The sequence below is a fragment of the Balaenoptera physalus genome (assembly GCF_965194825.1).
Source record: "Balaenoptera physalus genome assembly, chromosome: 5".
NCBI lineage: Eukaryota > Metazoa > Chordata > Mammalia > Artiodactyla > Balaenopteridae > Balaenoptera > Balaenoptera physalus.
The window spans coordinates 49,810,451-49,826,891 of record NC_138884.1 but is presented as its reverse complement, the minus strand read 5'-3'; the positions used below and the strand labels follow the sequence as shown (position 1 = coordinate 49,826,891).

Sequence of the window (16,441 nt, the reverse complement as noted above, 5' to 3'; positions counted from 1 at the left end):
TTTCTCTTCTTAAAAAGTGGAGTAGCATTTAATAACCAAGATGCCAAGGGTGCATTCTCATTACATTCTCACTCAGAGGACTAATTTTCACTCTCATTTAGGAAATTCTACTCAGTCATTCAGCGATTTGGGCCTTATATCTTTCTCACACATACCAAGTGAGGATGTGACTGAGACTAAAAGCAGAATTCTAAAAATTCATAGATTCAGGGGCCATGGGATTTGAAATCAAGCAAATAAGCATTCCAAGGAATGGAAGCCAGGTCCCCTCCCGCTCTAGGGTTGAAGCTTAATGTCAAACATGTTTGAATTGTCATGTTACCAGTAAAGGACTCTGGAGTCTTACAAAATGAAAAGCATTTTTTGAGTGGAAAATGGCTTCCATTTTTTTAATGAGTATTTGGGAAAAGCTGAACTCCTGTGTGATAATCGAAACAAACACAGCAGAACCACTGGAAATAGATACTTTTACAAATAGATGGATTCCTTAAAAGAGAAGCTTTTTTAAAAAAAGATCCTGAGGATAAAAACCACCTACTGAACAACAATTCAATAGTTCTTAGTAAAATCATCAGTAAATCGTGGGATTTGAGATCTAGAAAGTACCTAGAAGTTAAATACCCAAGTAGTTTTCAGGCTCGATGTCACGCTGCTGTGCTATGAGCTACGTTGCAATCTAGGAGTAGCTAATGACAATTAACATAGTGATGTTGGCAAGAGATTTGCTTATTTATAATTAAAGTTGATTTAAGGTTACTTTCACTTGAGTTTCGGGTGCCTCCTTGAGAAGGAGAGCAAGGGGTAGAATTAGAGTCACAGCACTCTTGTGCTAACCTGCAGTGAGTCTCAGCTGGCCTGGGGGTCTCAGTGGAATGATTGGGAACTGTCCCTCCAGGGCGACACCAATGCTTCTCTTCTCTGTGTGATTGGTTTCTTTGATTCTTTCAAACACTTGACATCCCTTAGTCTTCTTCTCTATTTCTCCTCCAAGGTCCCAGACATCTTTTATTCTCCTAAATATCTAATGACAGTGATGTATTTTAGCTTCCATGATTTTTTTTTCCCTTTTCCAGCCAGGTAACCGTATACAGTAATTTAACAACATGGTCTTCCTTTGGCTTTCAATTTCTTCCTGGTGAATCTGAACTTCAGAATCATTCATTACTGCTCAGAGATTCAGATTCTCTGCCTTTAACTGATATCCAGGGGTCCTGATGATGCATGGAGACTTCACATAAGCTGCAATTATCTAAGACTTCAGTCTCTGGGTCTCATGTAAACCATGAGGTTTACAACACTTTAACTAAAGTACTCCGTATGAAACTTCAAATATATTTTACCATAAAATATCTACATTCTAACAAGTTTAAACAGTATGCTAAAGGTCATAAAAATGATTATTTGTTGCCTATAAACTATGTGCAAAATGGCACTGAGATATAACAAAGGTAGGATAATGTTTTGGCCCCCTGAGAAACCTATACGCTAGCTAGTGATATTAAAAAAACTTGAAACCATTAATAATGGAGAATATATAAACACTAGATAACTACACATACTTTAGAGTCATACAAACCAGAGACTAAACCTTGTCACAAACCTCAGTTTCCACATTTGTAAATTGGACTCAAAGAACCTACCTTACTGGCATCATTGTGAAATTTACACAATATGTCTTTGCCTGGTATAGAGTAGGTATCAATGAATTAATTCAACATGCATTTATATCTATATCTATCTACATATATTTATATGTACACAAACTCCCACACTTTTCATTCTCATCTTTTCTCCTACACTTATAATTTGGTAATTCTGTTATTTATTCAATTCAGATATGCAGGTTAGACTTTCCTGGTGGGGCAGTGGTTAAGAATCTGCCTGCCAACGCAGGGGACACAGGTTCGAGTCCTGGTCCAGGAAGATCCCACATGCCGCGGAGCAACTAAGCCCATGTGCCACAACTACTGAAGCCCGTGTGCCTAGAGCCTGTGCTCTGCCACAAGAGAAGCCACAGCAATGAGAAGCCTGCACGCTGCAACGAAGAGTAGCCCCCACTCGCCACAACTAGAGAAAGCCCGCACGCAGCAACGAAGACCTAACACAGCCAAAAATAAATAAAATAAAATAAATTAATTTAAAAAAAAAGAAATGCAGGTTTCCTGTTCTATTCAGTGAGCAAAATCAATCTCAAGCTAAGCTGAATAGACATGCAGAGTTAATCAGTATTCTTTTTCTTTATTTTCCTCCTCCTTCCACTCTCTTGGGCCCGCCTTCATTTTCTCCCAGTTTCCAGGTTGCACGATAGGAGAGAGACACCATCACTATCTCAGCTCGATGACTGTCTATCTCTGTAGGAGAAAGCAGACTATTGGGTCAGCTGCCAGCTTCTGCCTCCAAAGCCGAGGACAATTGCCCACTCTGTGCCCTGGTGACCAAATCCTACCAACTGGTGGCAGCTGGCGTCTTCCCCACAGGCCCTCTAGGAGTCACATGGCAACTGGCCTGTTTACTCCACCCAACTTTTCCACTCCCTCCTCCACTTTGGCAAATAGAACATAGACTTTTAAACACAGCCGTGTTTTCCATAATCCCCTCAGTGGAAATGAGAGTTTTTAAAGTGCAGATCTTTTTAGTTGGTTTGGTCTTTGAACTACATAATCATACCACGTGAGGTGGTGTCTGCTGCCCTTGTAACATTTAACTACCACATAAAACATGAAGGAAAAACAGCAGGGCCTGCAAAAGAAGTTATCTCCTTGGGACACTTCTTTCCTCTCCTACACTCATGGAATGGTGCTGTGAGTTTGTAAAACCGTGCACCAAAATGTCACTAGGCACTGCAACAAATCCAGTTTCGCTCTCAACTTTCAGTCAGTTTCTCTATCATGGCTCTTCTTCCAGTTCCAAGGGAGGAAAATGGCCCACATCTAGGTAACAGGGACAGTTCCTTGCCACAGTCCTTGCAACCATTTACCAGGTATTGGGCGTCCCTGCCTGTCTCTGAGCCATGAACATGCCCGACTGAACTAAACTGAATCTAAAAATAAATAAGTAGCATTCAGACAGCAAGAAGCTTCACACATTTAATGACACCACCCTCAAACTATTTGCATTCAGAGATATTTCTGAAAATGAAAACAAAAACCTGTTTTTTTTTAAACGTTCCTTTTTTTACTTCGGAGTCATTTAACAAGATATCACCATAGACATTCTCCAAGAAGTCCCCCATCTTTTTCCTAATAACAAAAGCCATTCGAGCACCATCTTCCCTCTGATCCCAATATTGTTTTCTATAGTGTCTTTTCTTTCTTGCGTAGAGGGAGACACATATCTACCTGTCTGATGCTGAAGGAAGAAAAACCTCCTGTTAACGTCTAGCCTCCTCAGATCCTTCTGAAAGAATCGCAAAATGGTTAATGAAAGGGACCCTGCATCTGCCATTTTACCTGCTGGTGACCTTGGACAAGTGACTTCACCTTGAGCTTTCTCTTCTTGGTAAAATCATGATAAAAATAGCAACTACCTTACAGCATTGTTAAGTTAAACAAGAATCCAAACATAATGAACAGAATAAATGTTCAAAAAAGTTAGCAGCTACTCTTGCTCTTTTGTGCCCCAGGGATCTGTGTTTCTGGGAGAGTGTGGGGTTGGTGAGGAGAAGATACAGGGGGTATTATATTTGAAAATATCTGGTGGTGAGGCGGGGGCTTATCTCATGATAAAGCCATCAGCTAAAATATGCAAAGAATGACATCTTCTTCCACTCACTTGACATGAAGGAAATAGGAGCAAGAGGAGGTAAGAAAGACAGTGATAAAAAAGCATCCTTATATTTGATTGTTTATTGTCTGCCAACTATGAGCTGAACACAGAATACAATGGTGAATAAAACAGATGAAAAAAGTTAACACGTCATTAAATTCAGAGTGTAAAGCCTTGTGACAGATATGAACAAGATGACTAATAAAGAATACTATTATGGGAGAAAATATTTGCAAATGATATGACTGATAAGGGGTTAATAGCCAACATATATAAACAGCTCATACAACTCAACATCAAAAAAAAAAAAAATGACCCAATTAAAAATGGGTAGAAGAACTGAACAGACATTTTTTCAAAGAGGAAATACAGAAATCCAACAGGCACATGAAAAGATGCTCAACATTGCTAATCCTCAGGGAAATGCAAATGAAAACCACAATGAGATATCACCTCACACCTGTCAGAATGGCTATCATCAAAAAGAACACAAATAACTAATGTTGGCAAGGATGTGGAGAAAAGGGAACCCTCCTACACTATTGGTGGGAATGTAAATTGGTGTAGCCACTGTGGAAAACAGTACGGTCATTCTAAAAATAGAACCACCACATGACCTAGCAATTCCACTCCTGGGTACATATTTGAAAAAAACAAAAACACAAATTCGAAAAGATATATGCACCCCAGTGTTCATAGCAGTATTATTTCTAATTATCAAGGTATGGAAGCAACCTAAGTGTCCACCAACAGATGATTGGATAAAGAAGATGAGGTATATGCACACACACACACACACACACACACACACACACACACAATGGAATACTACTCAGCCATAAAAAAGAAAAAAATTTTGCCATTTGCAGCAACATGGATGGACTTAGAGGACATTATATTAAGTGAAATAAGTCAAACAGAGAAAGACAAATACTATATGATGTCACTTATATGTGGAATCTAAAAAAATACAAGAAACAAATATAACAGACTCACAGATACAGAGAACAAACTAGTGGTTACCAACGGGGAGAGGAAGGAGGGAGGATCAGTATAGGGGTAGAGAATTATGAGGTACAAACTAATAGGTATAAGATAAGCTACAAGGATACATTGTACAACATGGGGAATATAGTCAATATTTTCTAATAACTATAAATGGAGTATAGTCCTTAAAAATTGTGAATCACTATATTGTAACCTGTAACTTATATAATATTGTACAGCAACTATACTTCAATATAAAAAAAAGAATATTAGATTGGAGGTAGTTACTTTCATTAGGAAGTCTCCTCTGAGGAGAAGACATTTAAATTGAGATTCAGATGATAAGAAATAGAGACAAACAAAAAACTGAGGCAAGAGCATTATAAGGAGAGTGTCCCACATGCACAAAAGGCTTTACATTTGAAAAGTCTGGGGGCTCTCATGAACTCTAAGGCAAGCCAGTGTGGCTGGAGCTTGGTGAGCAAGGGGTGACAGGTGGAGGTCCGATCCTGCTGGGCTGTGGGCAGGACCTGGAGTTTGGATGATATACTAAGGGCGGTGGGAAGCTGTTGAAGCCTTCATACAGCCAGTGACTTGGTTTAGCTTATTTTAAAATGATCTTTCTGGAATTTTGGAGGAAAATAGAGTTGAGAAACCTAGGAGAGAGATGATATGGCCTAGATAAGAATGAGAAAGAGGTGATGGAGAGAAGAGGACAGAGTGGAGATGTATTCTGGAAGTTTAGTCAGCATCCCTGACTGATGAACTGGATGTCAAGGGTGATGAAGACAGAGGAGTTAAGGATCATACCCTGAGTGATGGAAAAGTCCTGAGTTTTCCATTCAGCGAAATGCATATTGGCAACCTGGGGAAGAACATATGAGGAGAAGTCCAGGCAGACTCAAACTATCAAGACGTAGGGTGATGGCAAGGCAGGAGGGAAGGAGGCAGGCAAGAGGGGAGCCAGGCGGGGAGCCCAGGCAGTTCCTCCAGCCCGAAGCTAGAAGAGGGCCAGTGGCCCCATTAAGAGAAGAAGTCAACAGAGCAAGCCAGGTGAGGCATAGTCTCTACATGCTCCTTTTATTTTCAAGGTTTTGATAACATCACAAGGCAATCCATGGTGATCCCACGCTAGAAGCTGAGCATCCTCCCTGGGGCTAAAGTCGATGCCAAGTGGCAGACAAGAGAATTATTGGAAGTTAAAGAATGAGGCTTTTTAAAAAAACATGCCTGGAATTGTGCTATCTGCAGCTGACTCAACCAGAGGGAGAAAACCTCATAACTTAAAAAATAAAAAAGAGTGCCAAGACAATCCAGTGGGAAAAAATGCCCCTTTCAACACATGGTGCTAGAAAAATAGGATATCCACATGCAAAAAAAAAAGGTTGGGCCTCTTTCTTACACCTTACACAAAAAAATTAACTCAAAATGAATCTTAGACCTAAATGTAAGAGTAAACTATAATAAACTTAGAAGAATAAAACTTCATGACCTTGATTTAGGCAAAGTCTTCTTTGATATGATACCAAGTGACCAAAAACAAAAATAGAGAAATTGGACTTCATCAAAATTAAAAACTCTTGTACTTCAAGAACACTATCAAGAAAGTAAAAGGACAACCAATGGAATGGGAGAAAATATTTGCAAATCATATATCCGATAAGAAACTTGTATCCAGACTATGTAAAAACTCTTACAACTCGACAACGACAAAAAACAAAACAAATAACTCCATTGAAAATAGGCAAACGATTTGAACAGATATTTCTCCAAAGAAGATATACAAACAGCCAAAAGTACATGAACTGATGTTCAACATCATTAGCCATTAGGGAAATGTGAATCAACCACAAAAATATCCCATTCCATACCCGCCAGGATGGCTATAACCTAAAAAGTGGTGAGGATATGAGCAATTTAAACCCTCCAATATTGCTGGTAGGAATGTAAAAATCATGCAGTCACTTTGGAAAACTGTTTGGCAATCCCTCAAAATGTTAAACATAGAGTTATAATATGACTTAGCAATTCCACTCCTAGGTATATACCCAAAAGAACTGAAAATATATGTCCACACAAAAACTTGTACATGAATGTCCTTAGCAGCATTATTCAAAATAGCCAAAATGTGGAAGAAAAGCAAAATATTCACCAACAGATTAAAGGATATATAAAAGTGTGGTATGTCCATACAATGAAATATTATTCATCAATAAAAAGGAATAGATGCTACAATATGGATAAACCTTGAAAATGTGCTAAGTGAAAGAAGGCAGTTATAAAGACCACATATTGTATAACTCCATTCATGTGAAATGTCCCAAATAGGGAAATCTATACAGATAGAAAATCGATTAATGGTTGCCTGATGTTTGAAGCTTGGGTGAAATGGAAGTGAGGTAATGGGTATGAGATTTCTTTCTTGGGGCAATGAACATGTTCTAAATTTGTTTGTGGTGATGGTTGCACATCTCTCTGAATATATAAAAAAACTATTGAATTGTACACTTTAAAGGGGTGAATTGTATGGTACATGAATTCTATCTGAGTAAAGTTGTTAAGATCAAACTTTTTCTGATAGAATAGTTATGAAACTAGAAGTTAATATGTTTGCCCACACAGAACTTAATATCAAATAATATAGTGCCTTTAAACAAGCCCTAAATTTTGTCAATTTATACTGATTTGCTTACTTTCAAGGTAAATATTCAAGAAACATTGTCCTCCACACTGAAATTTTCCTGATGATAGCTGGCATAACAAGATAGTTCAGCATCACATGGTTGGATAAATGCAATCTCTTCATCTTCCCTCCTTCCATATGGCATTTTAATGACTTTTGGTCAGTTTCTTGAGTTAATTTTCCATGAAATTATTTACCATCTTATTTTTAATACATTTATGTATGTGGCCTTAACAAACTACTGAAAAGACTACAAAGTTTTCCCATCCCTCCACACCTTGCCTCCCCATTGACACTGAACAGCACTCTGACAACATACGTATATAGGGCAGGTTATGGGAAGGAAGGTTTCCTAATTCTCTGTCTTGAGACACAGGTATAACCACTACAGTACTGGCCACTCGACAGGTGTGCAGGCGTGTGGCCACCATCCTCCACGGAAGATGCACAACAGATAAGAGCAACAGACAAACTGACTCAAATCCTGCTGTTGAGAGGAAGCATCTCTTCAAAATCTAGCCCAATTATCAAATATTAATTAAGCCAGGAAAAATTTTGTTGTCAAATATGCCAACAGTTTCCTATTAACATGATATATAAAATATAACAGAAATTTTCATCAATAAAATATATTGATAGTTAACTACAGACACCATGTTCTAGAGATCTAATAAAATCTCACAATATTTTGACTAGAGGACAAAATTTTAATTTCTCTGATCATTTTCTATTTCTCATCCTAAGTAAACCAACTTAGAAAAGAAAACTTGGATCCAAACTCTGTGTCACAAGCTTAGTTCTGTGATCTTGGAAAGCTCCTTAATCTTTTGAACCTAACTTCACCATATGAGAAAACAATATTTAACTCATAATAATGGCAAAAAATAAATAAAATAATGCATAAAAAGGGCCTAACACTATACTTAGCACTTAAAGTACATCAAATAGTATCTATTATGGTGATCACTATATTGTCACCACTGCACTACTAGAATCAAGCAGAATAGGAGTAGTCTTGCTACTTAAACTTGAGAAACCAAGGAACTTTAATATTAATACAATCAAACAGAATGTGGAAGAGTAGAAAGACTACTCAACTGAGAACATGGGCATTTATACAAGGTTGGCCACAATAACCTCTCTGGGAACCATAATCCTCACTGCAAAATGAACACAACAATCTTTGAGGTTCCTTACAACTTCCATAAAATAAGAGAAAGGGATTTATTAAATTTCATTTTCCTTACAATATTCTTTTTGTCTTAATTTCAGACTCAAACTGATTTCTTTAAAAGCCAATTCATGTTTGGAATAGAAGGATGGAAACAATAATAGCAAATCTCACAAACACTAGTGAACATTATCTTTTAATGGATTTAAATCTATAATCTTGGGAATATAAAAAAGCCACAACCACTCATCCCTTGGTTACAAGAAACACTTTAAAACTGTCTGGAGTTTACATGAATGAACAAACTTGTACAGCCTTAAAAAGCAAGGGATCTTATCTGATCCAGATTCCATATTTCTCAAAAATGGAAATAAATATGTTAGTCTTCCTATTGCTGTTCTAGCCACATCTAAGTATATAGATACTCATCCCTCACTGAGAAGGTGGATCTTTATAATTTCTGCTATGTGAGATAGTTTCTATCTAATGTATGTGACAGGTACTGAGAAATGTCAAGAAGCTGCTTCTTTACTGTTATTTTTTTTAATAGAAAAATATTAACTCTAATTTGGAACACATTTTTTAGTTCAAACAATCCTTTCAAAAATAGCATATGTCATGTATATTGTAAGGAGACATTTATTTTAAATCTTGTTGAGATTCTAAAACAAAATTATATTCCCCCATTTGATTTTGGGTTTTTCTTTTCTTTTTTTTTTTTTTTTTTGCAGTTAAAGATAAAATCTAATGTTATTAGGTGAATCTTAGGTCTTATATAAAAGTAATTTTCAATATTAATTTGGCCAAGGAATCCTAAAGATTCAAGATTTGCTGGAAGGGTGGGACTCATTAGTTGCTTCAAAGATAAAGCAAATATCATGAAAGTGAGAGCATGTAAAAGCTTCAAATTTAAATATTTTAAAATGAGACCTCCAATTAGTTTGAAGAGCAAGGAGATAGTAATACTGTGCTTTGAATAAGGTAGTGTTTTCAGCCACTATTAACTTACTAAGCCATTGTGCCTGGATCTTTCTGCATAATTCAGTCAGTAGCCAATCAACTGAGCATACAACCCATTTCCTATGCATGAACAGTCTCATCACTAGTACTCCCATCAGTAGTATCATGTATGCCCTTGAGGCTTTGTGTTTCAGAAAACTAATGAATAGGCACCCCTAGCTCCCAGGAAGTGCAGGAGGAAACATTCATCTCAAAGGAAGCAGCAATCAAATCTACTGGGGTCCACAGGTTAACAACAATGGGCTGAGCAGAATGGGTGGGTTTAACGTTCCGTTGTCAGTTCATATTGACTGAGGACAGGAGTCATTTATGGCTCAGATCTGGATTTTTCAGCATTTTGAGAGGGAAGGGAACACAACCGCATAAAAGAAATCCATTTTTTTACACAGGCACATAGATCATCCCATTCTTTTTCCAGTGAGTCCTTTCACACAATTTGATTTTTACACATCTCATCAACTAGGGGAGAAAATGATGGCGAATGATGTTACTAAGACTTATCACTGGATTCCAACACATTAGAAATAATGAGGTGCCCCTAAAGAGAGGAGCGTTGAGGACAAGTTAGACACGCATATGATGGTAGACTAATGGGACTAAATTATGCTCATTTGGGTGACACCACTTTGCAGACATTGACATACACAATCTCATCTGGTAATTCTATGATGTAATGTCTATGTCACCGATGAGGAAATGGATACCACAGGGATTAGAGGACTTGCCTAAGAGATACAGCAGGAGCAGGAGTCCCATTTCACCGACCTACTGGTTCTGTGAGTGCTAGACTGCTTCATAAATGGATTTAATCAGTGTTTTTCAGAGGGTTCAGTGGAACTCTACCTCTAAGGGATGTTCTCTGGGATGACAAACCATAGCTGCCTGAGAATAAGAACTTGGTACATAATATCTGGATCATAGCTAATCATAGCTAATGTTTGTTGAACTAACCAAACCTTGAGTGTGAATTGAGTAACAGAATTAGTGTTACACTCAAGGCTCCTGATTATCAACCCCAGAATCTACCCATTTCTAGATTACACTGACTTCCTTTACACTGATTTCCTATGTCTCCCTCCCCCCTTCTTTTTCATCCTTCCTTCCAAGTTCCTCCCTCTCTCCCTTCCACAAATATTAATTAAATGGCCATGACATGTTGGGTAGTTGGCTATGTGCTATAAATAAGATAATGAGCAAAAAACAGAGATCTAGCTCTCGTGGAACTTAGACTTTTGTGAGGGAGAGATACATTATTTATACAAGAAAAATGGGTCATGGGCCTTCAATAGTGGGTTAAGACAGACTGGGAGGGAGAATCACGTGCAGGTTTCACTGAAGAAGTAACAAATGAGGTACTATCTGAGAAATGAGTAGGAGTTATCTTATGAATCTTGGAATGATGGGGAGGACCAATTATTTAAAAAGGGAACAGCATATGTACAGGTTCTGTGGCTACAGTGAAGCGTGACACATTTGAGAAACTGAAGGAAAGCCAGTGTGGTTAGAGAGCAAAGAAGGAAGATGAAACACACTGGATAGTCTATGGGGGGGCCTGTGGGCTGTGATAGGGTTATGGTTTTAAAAAAATAGGAGATGACTTGATTGGATTTGAATATCAAAAACATGACTCTATATAAGGAAACTCTGTACTTTCTGGACAATTTTTTTTATAAATCTAAAACTTCTCTAAAGAATAAACTTTATTAAAAATTATCACTCTGTCTACAGTGTATGGGATAAAACAGAGTGAGGGGAAGAGTAGAGTCTGTACATGAGCTAGGAGAATATACTACAGATCTCTGGGACAAAGATGACCAGACACAGAGCCCAAGTTCCCTCTAACATGAGGAGGTTAAGGAGACAAGGAGGAAGAAGCAGTGGTGACTGAGAAGACATGGGCAGTGAAGTAGGAAGAAAACCAGGAAAGTGTGGTGTCCTTGAAGCCAAGTGAAGAATGTGTGTCAAGAAAGAGGCAGTGGGGACTTCCCTGGTGGTGCAGTGGTTAAGAATCCGCCTGCCAGTGCAGGGGACACAGGTTCGATCCCTGATCCGGGAAGATCCCACATGCCGTGGAGCAACTAAGCCTGTGCGCCACAACTACTGAGCCTGCGCTCTAGAGCCCTCAAGCCACAACTACTGAAGCCTGCATGCCTAGAGCCCGTGCTCCACAACAAGAGAAGCCACCACAATGAGAAGCCTGCGCACTGCAATGAAGAGTAGCCCCTGCTCGACACAGCTAGAGAAAGCCCACGTGCAGCAAAGAAAACCTAATGCAACCAAAAATAAATAAATAAATAAATAAATAAATTTTTTAAAAAAAGAAAGAAAGAGGCAGTGATGGACTGTGTCAAATGGTCGCAATTATTATTATGAAAGCTGAAACGTAATTGTTGCATTTGGGAAAATTAGAGGCCATTGATGACAATAATAAGAAAAAGTCAGGTGGAGTGTGGTGGGCGACAAACAGGTTGAGCCAAAGAAAGGAACTGGAGAGAGTGTAGTATAGAGCATAGAGCAGTTTTATTGCAAAAAGAAGCAAAACACAAAACACAGGAGGTGATGGATAGTGGGAGGACAGTGGCCAAGAGATCATTTTTTTTAAATCAGAGGAATAATAGCATGTTGTATGCTCATATTTTTAAAACTTTAGTATACATGAGATTAATTTACATTTTTGCATAAAAATTCCAGTTCCCAGGCTACCCCTGTGAGCCTATGGGGATAATCCAATATAGAAAACAAAGCTGTATAACCAGGTGGAAACAGCACAATCAGTAGATTATGGCTGGCTTCTGAAAAGGTGGGAGTGCATGGAATTCCACGACAGATGCAAGACTGGATTTAGGGAGGAAAAGGGACCACTGCTCTGTTGAAATAGAGGGAAAGAGGACCAAATGGCAGATGTAAGCAGTTTTTTATATTTGGTATCAGGCAATTGAGGTAATTTCCATAAAATTAAGTTGGCAGTAAGGTTATCTGTGGGAAAGAAAGGCTGAACAAAAATTAAAAAACAAAATAAATCAACTGTTTAAATGAGAATTGATTTGCATCAGTTATATCCATATCGGAATGAGTTATCTTTCAATCAAAGAACACATTATGACAAATCACAGCCCCTACATTAGAGCCAAACAGCCCCCAAGCACAGATCTGTCATTATCTCCCCTGTGATTCCTGTAAGCAAGTGACACATCAGAAATAGTGAGTCATGAGAAAGACAGTGTGATTGGTGCTGGAGAAATGAACCCCACATCATGTCATGCCCCTGCACTAATCGTTTTCCAGAAGCCTTAATTGCCTGTCTTGATACTGTTTGCTCCTCCACACACGGAATGACAAGTTGGTAATTCACTACAGAAGGCCTGGGCAACTGGATGAGATCTATCAAGGGTTCCGTTTGGCTTTTTCCCCCTGACTAGACACATGACAGTAGTATTTAAGGCATTAATGTACCATTTTTGGAAAGGAGTTTGTTCCCAAATAAAATTTAGCCTGGACTTAAAAAAAAAAAAAAGCCCAAAAACACTAACTACTAACAATGACACAAGGCTAGATGTCTAATCTATTTCCTTTAGGCAAAGTGATAAAAACAAAGAACAAGAAAAAAAAAAACAACCTAGGAACAAAATTAAGGAGAATTTTAAATCCAAGGACAATTTGCAGGAAAGAGTAGCTAGACATAAAATATTTGATCTTTCTCTGGGCAGCCTCCATTTCTATTTCACATGTTTTTTAGTTAATCCTTTGGTTGGTTAATCACTCAGGCTTTCCAACATTTATGAAAGAACTGAGCGGAATTCTGGATTGTGGCTTGGTGTACATACAGCAAGGAAGGTGTACATACCTTCCTTGAAGAGTAGGATAGGGCTCAAGTAGTAAGTAGTAAACATGAGGAAGAGTTTGCCCCATAAAAAGAGAAGCCTCTGGAAGTACAGTGATGTCTCATCTTTTTTACTCTGTTTTGATCTGAGTTGTGTTCTTCCAAAATACATATGTTGACAAAGTAACCCTTTGCACCTCAGAAGCTGACCCTATTTGGAAATAGGGTTTAAAAGAGGTATATAAGTTAAAATGAGGTCATCAGGGTAGGTCCTAATCCAATATTACTGGTGTCCTTATAGAGAGAAAAATTAGGACACAGACACACACGGAGGGAAGACCATGTGAAGACACAGGGAGAAGGCAGCAATCTACAAGGCAAAGAAAGAGCTCTCAGAAGACACCAGTCTTGCTAACACCTTGATCTTGGACTTCTAGCCTCCAGACTGTGAAAAAATGAATTTCTCTTGTTTAAACCTCCCAGTCTGTGGTACTTTGTAATGGCAGCCCTAGCAGACTAATAAGCACTCTTTCTACTCGCACCTATTTCTTGTCACAGGCACACAAAAGTTTAGTTTAGAAATACTGCTGGTCAAGTTAGAAGTTCATGGGAAAACCTTCGGTGTGGGACCAGCAGATCCTTAAACCAATGTCACTGCATGATGACAATCTAGTGACAGTCCTCTAAAGTTGGGGAGGTCTATTAGACCCAGAACTGGTTGATGCAATTTGAATGTACTAAGTTTGAATTTTGTTTTTCTACTCTAATATTTGAAATATAAGCATTTGATTAGCATTAATCTTGTTGTATTTTCACAAAATCAGCTGATTGCCTATGTGAGGGCAGCCTGGTGTCTGAATGCTACCAAGCTCCCTAAGAATCAGGGCTCTTCCGAGTTGGCCCTATAGAAGGAACAGCCAAATGGCCGCCTCTCCAGGACTGTGTAGAACAGCAGGGCACACATGAATCACACTACATGTCCTTGGTACATCCCCCCTTCTTACTCCATTAGTACCCCTTTCTGGCTTCAGAACTTTCTCCGTGCTTCATCAATATTTGAAAAAAAAAAAAAATTCTTAACACCATAGTCATCTAATCAAAATCCTGTAGTTTCTTTACATTCCAGTTGCAGATTCACTGCCTCTGGGAAGCCTTCCTTGATTACACCAGTCCACAATGACCTATGTCTTCCTAAATTTCCACTGCATCTATAATGCCATCTAAGACTGTTCAATATCCAGGCCAGTGCTTATTTATATATGGTACTATATGGACAATAGTTCTAAATCTTGTTACTTTTCAGTAAGCCATTCTCTGGGCCAGGCAGAGTGCTGACTGCTCCTCATACCCTTATCTCCTTCCATCCTCACCACAGCCTTACAAGGGAGGTATTCTTACTTCACATTCACTAAGAGGACGCTGTGGTTTAGCGAGACTAAGCAACTAGCTCCAGTGGCAGAGCTGGGATTTGATTCTAGTACTGTCTGACAGAGAGGTCTGATACCTCTCTCCTCTTCCTACACTGGTCTCCAGGGCGGGCTTCGTGACTTTCCTTCCTCACCATCAATGCCTAGTTTTTTCCCCTTAGGCATCTCTCCTCCTAGGTCCTAGGTCTTTTTCTACTCTTGTATACCTAAAGCAAAGAGTTTTATAGTTAACAAAGTACTTAGCGAATCACCCAGAATAAATTGGGGTTTTATAAATCCTAGGTGACTTTACCTCAAGTCGCCAGTTGTGTTTTTTTAAATAAATTTATTTATTTATTTTTGGTTGCATTGGGTCTTCGTTCCTGTGCGCGGGCTTTCTCTAGTTGCAGTGAGCAGGGGCTACTCTTCGTTGCAGTGCGCGGGCTTCTCATTGCGGTGGCTTCTCTTGTTGCAGAACACAGGCTCTAGGCACATGGGCTTCAGTAGTTGTGGCTCACAGGCTCTAGAGTGCAGGCTCAGTAGTTGTGGCACATGGGTTTAGTTGCTCCACAGCATGTAGGATCTTCCCGGACCAGGGCTTGAACCTGTGTCCCCTGCATTGGCAGGCGGATTCTTAACCACTGCGCCACCAGGGAAGCCCAAGTCGCCAGTTTTCTTAATTGGGGTGTAGGGATTTTAGCAGGTAGGACCATACATTTCTGCCAAATCAGGACCTCTCAGGACTTCAATTTGGGCCTTTCTAGGCCTGATGTCACAGGGCTGTGAAGATGGACAGTTCTCAAGAAAGGCAGCATTTGAAAAACAGACACAGGCCAAATGAACCCACAGATCAATAGACAAAGATAACAATTGTTTTAAAGTCAGGATGTCCAACAGGCCCAAGGATGCATTATTGGGTTGCAGATGGTCCTTGAGGTTTCACTTTTGGAAACATTCAGGACCCATTCAGCTCAGTTTTATATTAAAAATGAAAAGGAAAAAAAAAAGAAAAATGAAAAAGGCTACCCTGGTTCCCTGAGAGTTAGCACAGGACTTGGTGACATGCTGGTTTCATCCTTGCTGCAAGCTTGTTTCCTACAACCTAACTACCAGCAGCTGCTCTGCAGCATTCTCACCCTCCTTCTTCTGATATATTGCGTTTCCTGTGAAGTATGTTTTCTCTTTCTCACTCCCATATCACTTCTAACCTATGGTTGTTCTCCTCACTGGCCGTTGCCTCATTCAGACACACCCTTTCCCTGGCTAAGATACAGCTCGAAGAAGCACTGCCACAGAAAAAGAACTGCCTGGAGAAATACTCTTTTCCTAGTAACAGCCACTGACATTTGTTTAGCACAGTACTGTCTGTTTTCTGAGCTTGATTGGATTGCAAAGCCCTTTTCAACTACTGGATAAAAAAGGTGAATGCAAACAGCCCATGAGTACATAATTAAAACCAGGCCACAGAGAACAATGAGGGGGAGGGGATCACATTTATTCCAGCAGATAACTTGTTAATAAACAGCTTCTATCGTCAAAGTACTAAATGACACAATTGGTGTTAGTGGTCATGAAGGAGTGAAGGATGA

At 39.1% G+C, this 16,441-nt stretch overlaps 1 protein-coding gene and 2 long non-coding RNA genes across 3 annotated transcripts in view; 2 read left to right on the top strand and 1 right to left on the bottom strand.

The window, feature by feature from the left end:
* LOC309661546 overlaps positions 1-14,499 on the top strand; it is a 29,279-nt gene extending 14,780 nt beyond the window's left edge. Inside the window, exon 2 of the long non-coding RNA XR_014264065.1 lies at positions 18-14,499. This is a non-coding gene — a long non-coding RNA (uncharacterized lncRNA). The remainder of the gene's footprint in view (positions 1-17) is intronic.
* LOC309661547 overlaps positions 1-16,441 on the top strand; it is a 544,407-nt gene that overhangs the window by 33,378 nt on the left and 494,588 nt on the right. The gene's annotated exons all lie outside the window — the stretch shown is intronic.
* Positions 1-16,441, bottom strand: part of ARHGAP24 (Rho GTPase activating protein 24) — a 510,476-nt gene that overhangs the window by 253,640 nt on the left and 240,395 nt on the right. The window lies entirely within an intron of this gene.